Source organism: Lepidochelys kempii, chromosome 26 (genome assembly GCF_965140265.1).
Source record: "Lepidochelys kempii isolate rLepKem1 chromosome 26, rLepKem1.hap2, whole genome shotgun sequence".
Classification (NCBI taxonomy): Eukaryota; Metazoa; Chordata; order Testudines; family Cheloniidae; genus Lepidochelys; species Lepidochelys kempii.
Window position 1 is genome coordinate 15,978,205 of NC_133281.1, and position 7,544 is coordinate 15,985,748.

The following is a 7,544-nucleotide window of genomic DNA, read 5'->3' on the forward strand; positions in this document are numbered from 1 at the left end:
CCTGCAGCGGGAAGTATAGCCAGAGACTTGCTTTGGAGCCAGGCTGCACCATACTGTTAGAAAAGCTATGCTGGGGGTGGGGGAAGGAGCTGGTGCCTGCTCTGGTTTGTGATGAGCTCTGTAGAATAGGAGGAATGAGGGGTGGAAAAGACTGCTAGCCTCACCTACAGCTGGGAAATGCTGGTGCCTCCCATCTAAGGGGGTCATGCACACTAGGGTCAGCCCCCTCAGGAGATGGGTTGGTGCCACCCTGACCCCAGTGCCTGTCTGCCATCACTCACTTGGCTTTGCAAGGAGGCACAAGAATTCTTCCTGGATTACAGATGAGGAAACTGAGGCAGTAGAAAAGCCAGGGCTAGAATCTAGCAGTGGTGGCTGCTATTCCTATGCTTTAACCACTAGACCATGGTGCTCCAGTCTCTGAGGATCTGATAGCATGCCCTGTGTCACAAGGGAGTGGTTTGAACTGCTACCCCAGGCCCAGTTTTGGTATTAGGGACGGGGAGGGGAGAGGTGGGTGATTCTTCAGCCTACAGCAGCTCTGGGCTTTCCCACACACTGGCTGCTGGGACCTAGCATGTTGCTATGAGGAGGGCTTGCAAGAATGTGAAGCATGGGACCCAGCCTAGAACAGTGGGGCTGGGGGTGGGTGGGTAGCAGCCCTGATCTATGCTGCCTCTAAGAAGGAGCCCATGGTCCCTCCACCTGCTGCTTGGCTATGGGTACCTCCCACCAAGCTCCAGCCCAATGTCAGTGCAAGGTCACTGGCAGCTGTTGCAGTCAGATGCCACCAGCTCATTTAGATCAACTCCCCTCTCGCCAGCTCCCAGTGCTGCTCTGCCAGACTACAGCACTGCAATCCCCAGTGTGCCAGATGCACCACCCTGCTGTCAGCCACTGCCATGCACCTTCCACGCACGCCAAGGGGATGGGCACCCAGACTGATCCACCCACAGCATCTGCCATGCCCCAGTGGTGCTAGGAAATAGGGGCCTCCAGAGATTTATGTAAAAGGCAAGAGACTGGGTACTGCAGGCTGGGGGTGGCTGACACTCCCCTGGGAGCTCACTGGACCTGGGGGACATGTAGGGATGCTGCTTCTCAAGCAGAGCTGTGCAGTACCCCATCCCTGCCGTGCAGGAGGCAGCCCTGCACCTATGAGGAGTGCCCCAGAGAATTAGCTCTTGGGGTTCCACTCCACTCCACTGGTTCACTGCATGGTGTGTGTACCCGTGCCTCAGTTTCCCCATCTATGCGACAGGAGTGGTATTTATTTCCAGGGAGGGGGGAACTCTCTGAGCACCCCACAACCACCACACACACAGCAGATGTGCCCTCCATCCTCACCCCAGTTTTCAGAGGGCAGTTCGGATCCCTCTGGTTCAGTTGCAGGGTGGATCCCAGGTGTCACTGCACAGAGGTCGGAGGAGGATGGAGCCCTGGTGGGATCAGCTGTGTATGGCCCTGGAGCTAAAGCCCCATCTTCTGCCCTGTGAATCACCCCCCCGAGTGAGAGCCTGCAGCCAGGTCGGAGAGTCCTGGGGACCAGTCATGACCCCACTGGGTCTGAGCCCTTCCCCTGGGAGTGAATCTGTCAGGGGAGGGGACGGACCATGGGACCAGAGCAGGGAGCATGCTGGGGGAGGGGTTCCCATGCATGTGAGGGGATGGGGGGAGGGCTGTGTAGGCCTAGGGGGCACAGCCACACAATGGCCTGGCCCACTCAGTTCTCATGTGCTTGGTTCCCAAGGGGCCAGGACAGGGCGTCCCCAGGCTGCACTGCCAGGGGCCGTGACTCACTGGGTGTTCCAGGTGACCTTTGCATGCAAATGGAAAGGGCCCAGGGCCCCCTGCTGAGTGGGAGCAGCCACTGCAAAGAGAACAGATGAGTGTCACCCCCTGATCACACTCCTCGGCTACCTGAGACACGCACACGGGGGGGGACACAGACTCACACAGGATATACACGCACATGGCATGCACACAGATGGGGTACATCTGTGCACACAGACACACACACACAGGTCATACAGAGATGGGTAACCCATGGGTACACACAGGATACACACACACAGATGGGATATGTGTGTGCATACACACGGGATCCACACCCACATACAGATGGGATACATGTGGGCATACATGAGATAGGCACACAGAACACATAAATAGGACACACACACACACAGAGATGGGATACACACGTGCACACATGCATGCATACACACACACACGGGATGCACGTCCACACATGCAGGATGTATACACGCAACACTCCTGCCTCAGCTCAGAGCGTTCCCTAGAGCACCCCATTCCCAGCCCTCATCCCAAACGGGCAAGTGGAGCAGCCTGAGATTAGGCTCCAAGACATGGGGGCAGCTGCCCTGCCCTGTTTCCCTGAGCTCTGCAGTTGGCTTCAGGAGTGGGAAATCCCTGCCCCGGTGCTAGGAACATTCCCTCCCCAGGCTGGCAATTCTCCTGGGTGCAAGAAACACTGCACTACTACTGTGTAACCCCCCCGGGATCCAGTTGGCAGAGCTGGGCAGGATCATGGGTTCTGCTAATCTGTTGGCACCAATGAGGTCAACAGGTTTCGGGACCAAAATCTATTGACATTGGCATTGGGTGAGGTCAAATGGAGCCACTTCAGCACTAGGAAGGGCAAAAATCACTTCTGAAGCCAGCGCAGGGGTTGGAAGAATTTTCCAGGTGCTTCCATGATTTAAGGGGTGCTGGCCACACACAAGGGCTCTCTGGCCTGTGCATTCACCTTTTGATATCAGCGGGAGAGAGGATTTGCCTGCACTTCCTGTCCTAGCCCTTGCCAGAAGCTGTGGTGTGGCACTGCTACACGCTGGTAGACAACGGCAACGCTTCACCCCAAAGGTGGCTGCATTTTAGCGAGAATTGAAAGGTTCTCAGGGCCTTGTGGGATTCAAATGGCTAATATAAATTGTTAATAAGAGCAACAGCTCACAAGTGTGATTTCTTTAGCAAGTAGTGTCATTATCCACACTGGAACAGAGGGCTGAATGGAGGTGCTGCCCAGACCCCGACTGAGATCAGCCCCCCGCTGTGCCGGGCGCTGCCCAGACCCCGACAGACCAGGGCCCCGTTTTGCTGGGTGCTGCCCAGACACAATTCCTGTCCCAAAGAACTCAGAGACATGACAGTTGAAGGGTGGGAGGGGAAAGAGCCACAGAGAGGAAGCGACTTACTGAAGCTCACACATCAGCCTAGCAGCAGGTCTGGGGAGAGAACCCAGCTCTCCTGCCTCCTGAGCAGTGCTCTCCCCGCTAGACCCCACTGCCCTGGGGCAAGAGAAATGCAGATGTTCCTACTGTCTCAGGCTGGGCCGGCCCCCAAGGACGCACCGTTTGGGAGAGTGGACAGCACTGGTTGCCCTCCATGCACACTGGGGATGGGCCAGGCGAGAGCAACAGTTGAAAGAATAAAACACAAGATGTACTTTAGAAATAAAAATATCCCATGTTTTTGGAGCCAGTCTCCTCATGTTTTTGGGTCTGACTCAGGTTTTTTGCTCTCTTGAGGTTGGCGACAGCAGGACCTGCTCACAGGGAGCTGACGGGGGGAGCTCACGGGAGCCTGTGGTGCAGCGTTCGGCACGCTGGAGCTCTCTGAGGTCTTCATGCCCAGATTTATGGCAGCGCTGGAGCCCAGGCGGGAGGGGACACCGGCTGGTAGCACTAATGCCAGGGCATTGCCTGCCAGGGTGGGATGCAGCCGGAGATGGTGAAAGCAGCATCTGTGAGAGCTGAACATCAGCAAGGAAGCCAGGAAACCCAAACCCACAGACTGAACTGACCAGTGTTATGGGGGAAACTGAGGCAGGAGGCGGGGGAAGGGACTGCCCTAAGGTCACACCATGAAAACAGAACCCAGGAGGCCTGCCTCTCCAGCTTGTGGTCTATTCTCACATGCTGGCAGCCGGCAGGTTTCGGTCACAGCATGAAATCCCGGAAGAAGCAGCCCTTGCCCTGACACTTGGCTAGAAGACTTCACCCCCCCCCTCCCCTCCACCCCCCACAGAGCTTGGCAGCAGTGCAGGGTCCAAGCTGGCCCTGAGCCGTGGGCACCATGGGGTGAAGACAGTGACCAGACCAGCCTTGCAGCTCCCCACCCATGGGATGCCATGGGAAAGCCAGGCTGCTGCTCCCACAGAAATGCCAGCTATGGAAGGTGAAGGGCTTGGGAGGTGGGGGGCCACCAGGGCCCAGTTGAGCACGGGGGGATCCCCCCCCCACCGCCTGGCACCAAGCATGGCAAGGCCCCAACAGCTGGTGTGGGCTCTGTTATATAAGCTGCCTCTTGGGCAGTGGGCGCAGGGCCTGGCCCTGGGAAGGGAGCTCAGTGCTTTCACTGCTCACGGGAGCCATGCCAGGGCAGGTTGGGGGGCATTGGACTGTTCACCCGGGAACTGAGGCCCCAGAGGAAGCTCATTCAGAGCCTGGCCGGCAGCACGGCAAATGCCGCAGGGGCTGAATACAAATGGGCTGTCCCTGCGGGCTGGGCTCATGATCACTGGGAGGCAGCAGCTGTCACAGGATCACCAATGCTGGGACCACGAGCTGTAGGGGTCTGCTCAGGGAGAGGCATGGGGGTTAGAGCAGCGGGACTGGCCGTCAGGACTCCTGGGTTCTATATCAGGCCTCCTCTGATATTAACACAGAGCAGCGTGGGCATTAAAACCAATCCTATCAAACACACACCTGCTGCCCACACACTCCTACTGGGAGAGAACAAACCACACGTGACAGGTGCTTAATGCATGACTGCAAGGAGCCCAGATACCATGGTGATGGGGTGGGATAAGAACTTATAATTCCTACCTCTTACCTAGCACGTTTCATCTGAAGATCTCAGCGCACTTTACCAAGGAGCTGAATATCATTCTCCCCATTGTGTAGAGGGGGAAACTGAGGCCCAGAGCATCAGGACTGGTAGCACTGCCTGGAGTCAGCTTTGCCTCACATGTCCTATGATAAGACCTTGTCTTCAGTTGCTTGTCACTTTACCCTAATTGAACTGGTTTGGGCTGAAATTTCTCAGGCCAGGTGTCAGCCTCCAGATGCATTTTTTTTGGAAAAGCTTCAGATAAAAGGGCTCAGCTGTTTTCAAGCATGAGATCAGGGGTGTTGGCTTGCCCATGCGACAGCCACAGCAGCATCCTGAGGGCTTGCATTGAACGCTTCCCACAGAAGCGGCTGAGATGGGGATGAGGGGTTGGCCCTTCTCCCTGGAGCCTGTTGGGGGTGGGGGAGGTTGGAAGGGGGCAAACCATGGACGAGGCTGGGTTGGGACAGCTCTGTGCTCTAGGTGATGGTGGGTGGAGCAGGAAACAGCTGAGGCAATGATAACAACCAGCAGCCGCATTGGCTAGGACCACACAGCAACCGAGCGCTTGGGATAGGCATGACCGACAGGATTAGAGCAGGGAGGGATGGGGGTGACTGGGGAATCTAGCTCCATACACCCCATCTAGCTTCTACTTTCTTTCTTTCTCATGCTCAACATTAGGGGACCGAGGACCCTAGGATCTTTTCCCTGCACACTTATATAATGATTATTAATAATAGCCAATAATCATCCTTCACTCTCTTTAGCTCCTTCCATCTCGGGATCCCAAAGTGCTTTTCAAACATCAACGAACACTACCCTCGCCACCTCCTGCTCCTGTCTTCCCACGGCTGTCAGGAGGAGCCACACTGGACAGCTGGGTAAACTGAGGCACGGCACCAGGGCGTGACTTGCCCTGAGGTCACGGGCAGGGTCTTCTGATTGCCAGCACTACACTGACCGCGCCCTGTGATAAGAAATCCCAAGGGCAGAGCTTTTGGGGGAGATAGGCTCAGGGTGGGGCTGTCCGGAAGCTTGTCTCCAGCAGTGAGCAGGGAAAGGCCCTGTCTGATCCCTGGCTCCGTGCCCCACCCTGGGGGACGACAGATCCATTATTCAGCTGCTCCAATGAGAGACAGATCCCATCCCACCCCACGTGGCTGCCCATGGCCCCCGCCAGCTGACCTCTGGGTGTTTAACAGGCATTTCTGGGCTGTTTCTCCCACCCAGAATCTTTTGGAGGGTGTCGCCCAGAACCGTGCAGCTGCCGCACGCAGCTCAGCCTGTGTCAGGACAGGGAACTCCAGAGCGTCTGAGAAAAACAGCCCCCCCACACCCCCAAGGCCGCCATCTGCCCCCCGCCTCACCCCCACTGATCTGGGCTTGGTGCATAAGGTTGGGGGGCCTGGAGCCCCTGCTTCCCCCTGCAGCCTGTCCCGGGGGAGAGAAGAGGCAGCAGCAGGCTGTGATGACGCCCTTATCAGGGCAGAGCAGCAAGGGACTGTCCGCACCGGGCCTTTCTCCTGCTTTATCAGTCAGGCCAGGGAGGGCCGGCCGGCTGTTTGTCCGGCCAGCAGCTGGGGCGGGCTGGGCCAGGGCTCCCTGCCAGGCAGGACAGAGCCCAAGGCAGGCCGTGGGCCGGTCGCCAGGGCTGGCCTTAGGGAAAATGGCACCCTGGGTGAACTTGCATTTTGGTGCCCTGGCCCCCAAGGGTGTGGCACCCTCCCACCCCACCCCACCCCCAAGCCCTGCACTGCACCTCCCCTGCCTGCTCCAGCTCCCCTAATCCCTACACCCCCTTCACTCCCAACTACTGCCCCCCTCCTGTGCCCTAATCCCTACACTGTGCCACCTTCACCCCAATCCCTGCACCTTCCTCCTGCCCCCAATCCCTGCCCCCTCCTGTGCCCCTAACCCCTGCACTGTGCCCCAATCCCTCCACCCCCTTCACTCCTACCCCCTGCACATCCCCCCTGTGCCCCTAACCCCTGCACCGTGCCACCCTGCCCTAGGGGGCTGTGAGGGGAGAGCAAGGAGCGATGTCAGGGCTTCCTGCAGCCAGGTCACCTTCCCTGCCTGGGTAGTGTAACGGGAGGGGAGGGGAATAGCAGCTCCTGATGCCTCAGCACAGCCCAGGTGGGGAAGTGACCTGGATGCAGGGAGCCCAGGTGTGTGTGTTGGAGGGACTGTGAAGGTGGGTGTGTGGGTGGGTGTTGTGTTGAGAAGAGTGTGGTGCACATGTGTATAGGAGTGCGCTGTCTCTTTAAGAAAGCACTCAGGGTCAGGAGCCTGAGCTAGGCTTGTTCAGGCCCCAGAGGGGCAGCAGCCTGACAGATTCCCCCTGTCCCGTCACCCCAGCTCGGTAGAAATCGGGTACGGGGGGACCGCGCCACCAGCCCCCCCTGCAGAACAGACAGGAGGAGGCTCCCAGTCCAGAGTGCCCAGGAGCGACTCCAGGGACGAAGGGTGCGGGGGACGGGAAGCGCAGCGGCTGAGCCCGTGGAGCCGCGGGGGGTGACCCCTGGTCCAGGGAGTCACCGGCTTGGACTCTGTTCTTCCACCTGCCCCCTGCAGCTTGGGTCTCCCCCCTCCCCCTCGCTGCTGCTCGCCCGCTGGCCTGTGGCCTCCGCCAGCCCAGCTGGCACTGGGCAGCGGGTCTGGTGGGAATCCAAACCCTGCCCGGCGCG